This window comes from Triticum dicoccoides, chromosome 2B (assembly GCF_002162155.2).
Source record: "Triticum dicoccoides isolate Atlit2015 ecotype Zavitan chromosome 2B, WEW_v2.0, whole genome shotgun sequence".
NCBI lineage: Eukaryota > Viridiplantae > Streptophyta > Magnoliopsida > Poales > Poaceae > Triticum > Triticum dicoccoides.
Genome location: NC_041383.1, coordinates 809,446,762 through 809,456,449, shown reverse-complemented (window position 1 = coordinate 809,456,449; position 9,688 = coordinate 809,446,762). Strand labels below are relative to the sequence as shown.

Sequence of the window (9,688 nt, the reverse complement as noted above, 5' to 3'; positions counted from 1 at the left end):
TGGTCAACAGATAGTCATGGTTTCTTGACTATGGACATTAGATGTCGTTGACAACGGGATCACATCATTAAGAGAATGATGTGATGGACAAGACCCAATCCTAAGCATAGCACAAGATCGTGTAGTTCGTTTTGCTAGAGCTTTTCTAAATGTCAAGTGTCTCTTCCTTAGACCATGAGATCGTGTAACTCCCGGATGTCGTAGGAGTGCTTTGGGTGTACCAAACGTCACAACGTAACTGGGTGACTATAAAGGTGCACTACAGGTATCTCCGAAAGTGTCTGTTGGGTTGACACGGATCAAGACTGGGATTTGTCACTCCGTATGACGGAGAGGTATCACTGGGCCCACTCGGTAGTGCATCATCATAATGAGCTCAAAGTGACCAAGTGTCTGGTCACGGGATCATGCATTACGGTACGAGTAAAGTGACTTGCCAGTAAAGAGACTGAACGAGGTTGGGATACCGACGATCGAATCTCGGGCAAGTAACGTACCGTCTGACAAAGGGAATAGTACACGGGGTTGATTGAATCCTCGACATCGTGGTTCATCCGATGACATCATCAAGGAGCATGTGGGAACCAACATGGGTATCCGGATCTCTCTGTTGGTTATTGACCGGAGAGCCGTCTCGGTCATGCACTACACCACGACACTCAGCGTCAAACAATCTGTCGGCATAGGTCGCTTAAGGCGACACATTTACTGTTGGGAAAGATCTTTACCGATAGAAAGGAGCTGACGCCTATAGTCCTGCCGGGAAAGGTCTTTCCCGACAGATAAATCTATGCCGACAGATAGTGTGACAATGTTGGTGAGAACTTCGCTGACAGACTTTTTACACCGACAGACAGTGCTTTGTCGACAGTTCATCTGATACTGTGCTATGGCGACAGATTGTGCAACGTCCATAGAGATACCGACAGTTCATCCGACATTGTGCTACGCCAACAGATTATGCGATGTTAATACTATCGCTGACACACTTGCTGCCACGGTCTACACTTCAGCACAAATGTAAATTCACCATATATTAATATGAAATTAAATTCATAATACTGAATGCATGTTCAGTACCCAATACACATTCAAACAATTACACTCTTCTATTCATCACAAGACACCATTGATCAATGCACAAGATACCATTCAACATATATAGAAGATTCATTAGTTTTCTTCACTGAATTTAGCTCCAACAATTAAGGACATACATAAGTTGGCATTCAAACCATGGTCTGCTACAAAATGCAGTGGCCAAGTTCCTATGAGACCAATTGTTCAATGACTAGAACATCTATGACTACTAAAAAATATCATGGAAGAGCCCAAGTCTCCTTTTTTACCATTAAAAAGAGACCAAGTCTTTGATCACCAAGTCGACATTAACTTCCATGTGAACAAAATGTGTCAACCATGTTATGAACAAAGCAATCACCAAAACATCTTAGATCAACTTGTGGCCTTGCTACGCTTTGCCGTCTGTCTCTGCAAAAGAACTCGTATATTTGAGCAACCTTTAGAAAATGAGAGTTTCTGATCCTAAATATCTAGAAAGTAGATGCGTTGCCAATAGATTACAAAAGATACCGTTCTTAGAACATCAACCAGAGTCGGGCTAGCACATAGCATATCACATAGCTCACTCTGAAAAATTATGCACTCATTGATAAGCAATCAGATCTGTTATACGGCATCAGGGATAAGGTTCTTATTGTAATTTTAGGGATTTGCATTTGAAGTTCCTCCATCAGCAAACAATCAGATATGCACTTGTATATATACATGTACCGAAAGTCATATATGTAGTAGCAAGAGTGCACTTGATGAAAACAAAGCCATTTCAAAGATCATATGCTTGCACATACATCTTGTTTTTCGAGACAACAAATGCGCTCTAGTTAGGCATCTAGGAGCTCGATCGAGTAAAACATATATTACCAGATGTCAACTATGAGTAATTGCTAGGATAAATATATGCAAAACTCAAAATAAAATCATGCCTACCATTACATCAGACTGTAGACATGTTTCTTTTATCACCACAGATTTTCACATATGATGGGTATCGAAATAATAGAAGACCTTTGGATAGGGAAAAAAATGTACTAATAGCAGTAAATATATCTACACGTAGTTGCATATGGATTTCAATTGCAATTTCCTTTAAAATACTTCTTAAAACACGTGTGGACCGTGAATTCATCGAGGCTTACAGTTTCAATCTGTTCGGAAATCATTGAAGACCTAAACTAGCAATCTGTGTTAATTTTTATGCCTTCATTCGTACTTCTAAAATTTATAATTTGCGGTTGTGGAAGTAGTACTTTGAGCTGACTTGAACTATTACTCAAGTCTCAGTTCCTTTGGTCTGAGTTTTTACCTGTGCTCTCTGTTTCATCAATCTTCCAGCAAGTGTACTTGGCCATTTGTTCTTCATCTGTCTTGTTCAGCATCTCTCCTATTTCAGTGAGCAGAACCATGCTATTAATGAGCCCTGACAAGTACATAGAGGGAGACCAGATTGGCTTAATCAGCCTTTCTTGCTAAAGCGCTACAGTTTTCATTCCCAAATAAGTATTGTATGTGCATAGAAGTAGCGACCCATGTAGAATTAACATGCCACTTTCCAAGGATTAGATTTTTTGTAGAAAAAACAAGAGTAAGCAGTGGATCAAAAACATCCAGTTCAACTGCACCTGGTTAGAACAAGAGGGCTATATTCAACTTACTAATTGGACTTGGGTACAAGTAGGTCGCTCCAAATAACTAATACAATCCCAGCCACCAGTCCAAGGATTTGAAACGACAATTGAAGAATCGAATATTTAAAAATATCACCTCGCGTCTTGAGTAGCAGCCAATCGTTGTGGTCATAGGATGACATAGCCTACTCCGCGCATCTCCAGGGGTATTGTTCTCCTGCACTGCAGAGGGAGCAACACTAACTTGACCAATAGAGCAAACCAGTATGGAAGCAATAGCAAGCTCCTATACAAACATCCATGAGGAAATCACTTGCTAATGTGATGAGGGAATTCAGAAATATCGACGGTGCAAAATTAGGTACCTAGAGAAATAAAACAGAGCAAAGAGGAAGGAGCTTACTTGTTATCAAGCCAACCCACCAAAGAGGCTCTTATAAATAAGCATATATAACCACCAACTCCTGGAATTAATAAAAGCACTCGTACAGTTAGACACATGAAGCACATCACATGGGATAAAAATTGTCTGAGCAGCTTACGATACAGTAGCTGTATATATATACATGGAGTAGCAGCTTAGGATACAACAGTTCAGGGGTATCAACAGGTTTTGTTAACTAAGAGACCTCCAACATGTAGACAGTAAACGACCATGAAGAAGGAAGATGAGATTAGAAAATCCAATTTGGAGCATCTGATACACATCTCACAGTGAGCCCAATGACAACATTTCAGATATTTTATACTATTCCAAAGACCACAAAAATGTGCACGGAATAGGAAAAAACCCAATAATGTGTACTGATATTAATCTCAGCCAACGTTACATTACAGAACAAAAATTCTAAGTAATTACGGTGATATATCTACCATATGTCAAATGGTTAATTAGTCAGGGATGGTAAAATATTTGCAGAGTTCCCGTTATTGGTTTGCTTGCATGCTTATAAGAGCCAACTGTGTTCCTAGCAAAAATTGAACTTGAGGGTTTGACAAATCAAACAAAAAAACCAGTAGTCCATCACTAAGAATCTCTACTCCTAATGTCTCAGTTGGTAGGTCGCGTTTCGGGTTTTATTTTCGTCCCACCTCACCCGATTTTTTTTGGTACTTGTTTTGTACTTCCTCCCACCTCCCCCTCAGCCGTGAAAAACCAAGAAAAACCCCACGATCGAGTCGCGCACACGCCCAAACTCCCGTCGTTATCTCTACTCCTAATGGAGCAGTTGGTAGCCGCATACGGTTTATTTTCGTCCCACCACTTTCAACCGTTTTATTTCGCTGGTTTTTTTTCGTCCCTCCCCCACCCCACCGGTTTAATTTCGCGTCACCCTCTCACACAACGAAAAAAATCTTAACGGATCATAACTTTCCATGCTGGTGCAAGTTATTTTTAGTAATGTCTTTATGTGAAAGAATCAATCACGATCAATCTCTAAATATCAAATCTAAATTAATTAACCTTACCTTAAATTGCTCAATCACATTAATTAGGAAACAAAATAACCGATTTTAAGAAAATATCTACTCTTAATGGAGGGTATTACATACCAAACATAGGTACGTCATTAGCTCGCTTCCTTCCCTTCTCTTCCCTTTGTCCCTCAGTCCCATGCTCGTGGCGCTGAAGTGGCATCGACAGGCGATGGCGGCGAGGACAGCACGTGGCAGCCCCTGAAGCACGAACACGACTGCACCTCGGGTCTGCCGTCTCCCAAGATATGGGTGAGTTCTCGTGATGCCCACCCTAAACCCTCACGTCCTACAAATTCCTCAACCTCTACCGTCTTGATTTCGTCCATGCTCTGATCCAAATGACGATGCAGCTCCGGCCGATTGACAATGGAGGTTTGCCATCCTTCCTCTCAGCACCCACTCCTGGAGGAACGACACGCCATGCCGATCGAACCCGGTCGAGATCACTCACCAAGATTGCTATTCGGAAGTTTTTTGTCAAAAAGTGAAGAGTGGGACGGGATCTGCACTTTTGTTAATATAACATATACTTGTGCAGGTGCAGGTTTTGTTTTAAAAATCCAATTTGTTTATCCTTTTGTCGCTGAAATTGTTTACTAATTATGTCATTGGTTTTATTTCTTCTAGATGTTGTATATTCTTGGTTTGAAGGGACCGTCTGACAAGGTGAAAGAGCTAATAGTTGTAGTTTTACACCAATGCAAATTTGTTTTGCTTCAGTGTTAAACATGACCTGCGAGGGACACTTGCATTGCTGCTGCTTGATCCTAGCCAGCCGTCTCAGCTTCTGAGAATATAAAGTGAGACAAACAGGTACTTCTTTGGTGATTTGATTATATATTAAGCTGGACAAATGTGCATTGCATCTTCTACAACAACAGATCCTCTTGTTGGGATTATATATTAAGTGCTAATACATGTGCACTGTTATTGTTGCTATTGCTAATTGATTTTATCAAGTGCTAACAGAGGCTCACTACACTGCGATGCCAGATGTGGCATCACTTTTCATGCTCTGGCCCAGTTTTGCATTGGCTTCCTTGCTATCTTTGTATTTGGAAGAGATGGAAACTAGGGGCAACAAAATAAAGAACTAAAAGTATTAGAGGAATGCCTTGGAAACTTATTTTGCGTGAAAATCTGGTTTCAATTTTCAGCACACTATATGTACAAATGTATGCTTACTAAGACAACACCCTGCTTGTGCTGATGGCACGCATGCCATGTTCTCGTGTATTATTAGCTTTGCCGAAGTTTCAATGATGAAAGGATTGTTTCAACAAATGCGCAGGAGGAAGATGCTAGGACTCCTGCTCACTAGAGAAGAACAAAAGTACTAAGGTACCGTATTTCTTTTCTAATGCATGTGTTATTTTAATATGGTAAAAGCATCAGGCATCAGATATCATATAGCAATAAAAAGGGAGAATTACAAATGAATACTTGAATGAAAATTGCAGTCAAGTTATTTGCACTGCAGTTTACCTAATGGAGCACTTGGTAGCCTGGTACAGTTTATTTTTGTCCCTTTTTTTCGTCCCACCTCCACCCCCTAGCCAGCCCCACCCCTCGATCTCCTCCAAGTTCCTTAAATTATGCTATTTTAATCTAACTTCCTTAAATTATGCAAATCAATCGATTCCTTTTATTGGTTCAATTTGTCTTAGGAAACAAATAACAGATTTTCAGGAAACAAATAATACATTTTAATCTAACTTTCCTAACTTATGCAAATCAATTGATTCCTTTTATTGGTTCAATTTGTCTTAGAAACAAATAACAGATTTTCAGGAAACAAATAATACATTTTAAACTAACTTCCTTAAATTATGCAAATCAATCGATTTCTTTTATTGGTTCAATTTGTCTTAGGAAACAAATAACAGATTTTCAGGAAACAAATAATATATTTTAATCTAACTTTCCTAACTTATCTAAATCAATCGATTCCTTTTATTGGTTCAATTTGTCTTAGGAAACAAATAACAAATTTTCAGAAAACAAATAATACATTTTAATCTAACTTCCTTAAATTATGCAAATCAATTGATTCCTTTTATTGGTTCAATTTGTCTTAGGAAACAAATACCAGATTTTTAGGAAACAAATAATACATTTTAATCTAACTTTCCTAACTTATTAGTGAAATTTGTTTTAGGAAACAAATAACAGACACGTCACAACTTTCCTCCCAATAAATAGTTACTTAACATTTGCAAAATTTCCTAATCAGACACGTGACAAACGGGCAGGTACTGATATCACGTTATCAAACAATAAAACCCCATTTGCATAGAAATCAGTTCAAAAATCCTAACTTTCCTAAATTTTTACCTTTCCTTGATAACAACAAACATTTTCTATGTTTTCCGTTGATATTAGCATTTTTTTGAACTGAGATCTCCGGGTTATGATTTTTTTGTGATTCTTTCCAATTGTGACCTCTCCTTCCACTCCGGCTCCTTGTCGGATAAACACCTCCACCATAGCCAGGTGACACCGCCCCAGACCTCCTGCCTCTCCACACCTTCTCCACCACCTCCTTCTTGTACTCCATTAACAATCCCTCTGCCACATTTGTCCATGGCGGTGTCGAGGGCATGGTGCAGCAGCGTACCAGCGGTAGAGCAGCGCATAGTAGCAGGAAGCAACATGCAGTAGGCGAGGCTGAGGGGGCGGCCGGCAGAAGATGGCCATGACTGGAGGCAGCGCGAGGCAGGGGGCAGCAGACGGGGCGAGCGCAGCCAGCGAGAGTGTGGCGCGCGACCAGGGTGTGTGTCGCACGGGGCACAGTGGTGCGATGGCTGCGGCGAGCGCGACGGCAGCGGTGGGCGCGACCGACGCGGTGTAGCGGGCGTGGCATGGAGAGGGAGTGGCCCCGCGGGTGCGGAAGAAGAGCGGCAGGCTCGGGCATGGGCGTGCATAGGAGCGGGCATGTGCCACGGGGTCAATCCGAGGAGCTCGGTGGCTACCCCTGCAATGGCCATGGCGGACGGCGGTTCTCGGCCACGGCGAAATACCTAACGAGAGCAAATGAGAAGGGAGACAAGGGAAAGGCAAGAGGAGATCATGGCGGTGTCAATGGCGCCCTAGGGGAAGACATGGGAGCTCAGGGCGGCGCGGATCGAACGGCAATGTCGCGGTGGCCCAAGGTTGAGGAAGACGGCAGCGAAGTCGATGCGGGGGTGCTGGAATTGATCTCGTTGGCGCAGACGAAGTAGCGAAGGCATTCGGAGCTCCTCGACAAGCTCCTAGCCCGCAGGGAGGGCAGTGGCCATGTGGACGGGGTCGGTCATGGTGGCCGTGGCGTCTGACTTCGTCCAGATCGACGGGATCGAGCGAGCGAGGAGGAGAAGTGGATTTGGGAGGGGGCGTCAAGGAGGAGTGAGGCCATGGGGTAGGGAAGGCAGGGCGTCACCCTTATCCATTCTCCTTCGTTGCCAGCGAGGTGGTCGGGCGGGAGCCCGTCTCAGAAGCGACGCGGCTCGGGGAACAGGAGAAGACGACCGCGCGGGGACTGGACCGCTGAGCCGGTTCGGTGGCAAGGCTCGGGGGGCAGGGCGAATTCCCTTTTACATCGTCCTTTTGGTTTTTCAATGTATTCTAATATGTTTCTCCTTTTTAACACCGTTTTCTATTTATTCTTATCAACTAAATGATCCCTACTCCTAATGTCTCAGTTGGTAGTCTCCGTTTCGGGTTTATTTTCGTCCCACCTCCCGAGTGAGGGAGAGGGGGAGAGAGAGTGAGGAAGAGGGAGGGATAGGATGTGTGTGTGTGTGAGAGAGAATTTGATGGTAAAAAAGGTCATTGATGTCACTTAATATGTATGAGAATATTCAATGTAATATTAACATAATTGATATTGAACCTTTAAAGTTAATGTGGCCCCATTGCAACGCACGGGCGTTCTTCTAGTGGAAGTATGTTTTACAGTAATGTTTCTTGCACAGTTAAAGGAGCAGAAGAAACTGAGTGAAAGCTCACAAGTAGCATCAAGGCTCAAAGAAAGAATGCTATGTGTGAGAAAAGCTGTGCAGGCCACCAGTTACACAAGTTGGAAGAGAAGAGATAGTTCACAGATGAACTCTGATGATTTTAGTGCCACTAGGGAGATATGGTTTCTCTTGGCAAACATGGAATACACCATATTTGTGTAGCTGCTGAAAGTGTTAACAATAAAACTTCTCAAAGAAAAGTTGCAGCGGAAGAACTATCTGCAAGCAAGGGATCTATCTGTGATGAACTACCAGTTCACTAAGCATTAACATATCACAACCAGTAAGATTCATACAAGCAAATCTGCAACTATATAATTCATAAACTGAAAAACAAAATCACGAAAGACATGCCATCAGGTTATAAGCCATTCACACTAAAATGTGAACTACATATATCAACATACGAGAACATAGGTAAGGAAAAAATCGCATCTTACTTGTTGAGATCTGGAGGCAAGGGGAGTCAACAGGGACAGGGGTCACCGGTGGAGGAAGAAGAACGATAAGGGCTCCTCAGCAGCAGTCGGTGCGGCGGATCCTCTGGCGTATGGTGCTGCCGTTCCCGGCGCGCGGCTGATCCTTGGTGGCGGATGGCACTACTGTTCCTCGGCGGCGAACGGTGCTCCTCTGTTGCAGACGGCGCTGCTGCTACTGCGGACTAAGGGAAGGGAGGCCGGGGTCCGAGATGTGGTGGCGCGAGGGGAACGGCGAGGGGGTTGCGGCGGCGGCGCGCAGCTCGGGGGCGGCGGCGCGGTCGGGTTAGGTTTAGGGTGTGTGGGTGGCGAGAGAAAGAGAGAGGTGAGATTGGGGATCGAACAGGTCGGGGACTCGGGTCGGGTGGTCTCGTGGGTTTTTTTTCACGTTCTGGTGCGAACCGGGTGTTTCGCCTGGCGCGCGCGCGCCTCTCTTTCCGCGCCATATTTTTCGGACGTGGCCTGTAGCAAACAACGCCTACACTTTTTATGTCCCCACGAATCGGCGACACACAAACAATAGATAATACCTCTATTTGGCGACAGGAATTTCATCAGTGTTTTTGTGAGCTATGGCGACAGATAATGTGTCACAAGATTATATAACACTAATATACTGTGCGTCGGTATAGTTTGAGACAAAAAAGTGTCGGCGATGTTCACTTATACCAACAGATGCACGTCGTCTTTGTAGTGTCGTGGTGTAGTGATGTCTGCATGTCTCCCGAACCCGTAGGGTCTACACACTTAAGGTTCAGTGACGCTAGGGTTATTAGGAAGACTTGTATGTGATTACCGAATGTTGTTCGGAGTCCCGGATAAGATCCCGGACATCACGAGGAGTTCCGGAATGGTCCGGAGGTAAAGATTTATATATGGGAAGTTGTCATGCGGACACCGGAAAGTTTCGGGGGCATATCGGTATTGTACCGGGGCCACCGGAGGGGTTCCGGGGGTCCACCGGGAGGGGTCACCCCTCTCGGAGGGCCACATGGGCCGCAAGGGGCTGGGAACAAGCCCCTGGTGG

General features: G+C 43.8%; 1 long non-coding RNA gene across 1 annotated transcript; it reads right to left on the bottom strand.

The window, feature by feature from the left end:
• Window positions 1-1,133: 1,133 nt before the first annotated feature.
• LOC119368939 lies at window positions 1,134-8,914 on the bottom strand. Its single transcript, XR_005176785.1, has 5 exons — window positions 8,626-8,914; window positions 3,112-3,172; window positions 2,845-2,930; window positions 2,387-2,500; window positions 1,134-1,491 (listed from the first exon to the last, which is right to left on the bottom strand). It is a non-coding gene; the product is annotated as an uncharacterized LOC119368939 (long non-coding RNA).
• Between the last annotated feature and the right edge of the window lie 774 nt (window positions 8,915-9,688).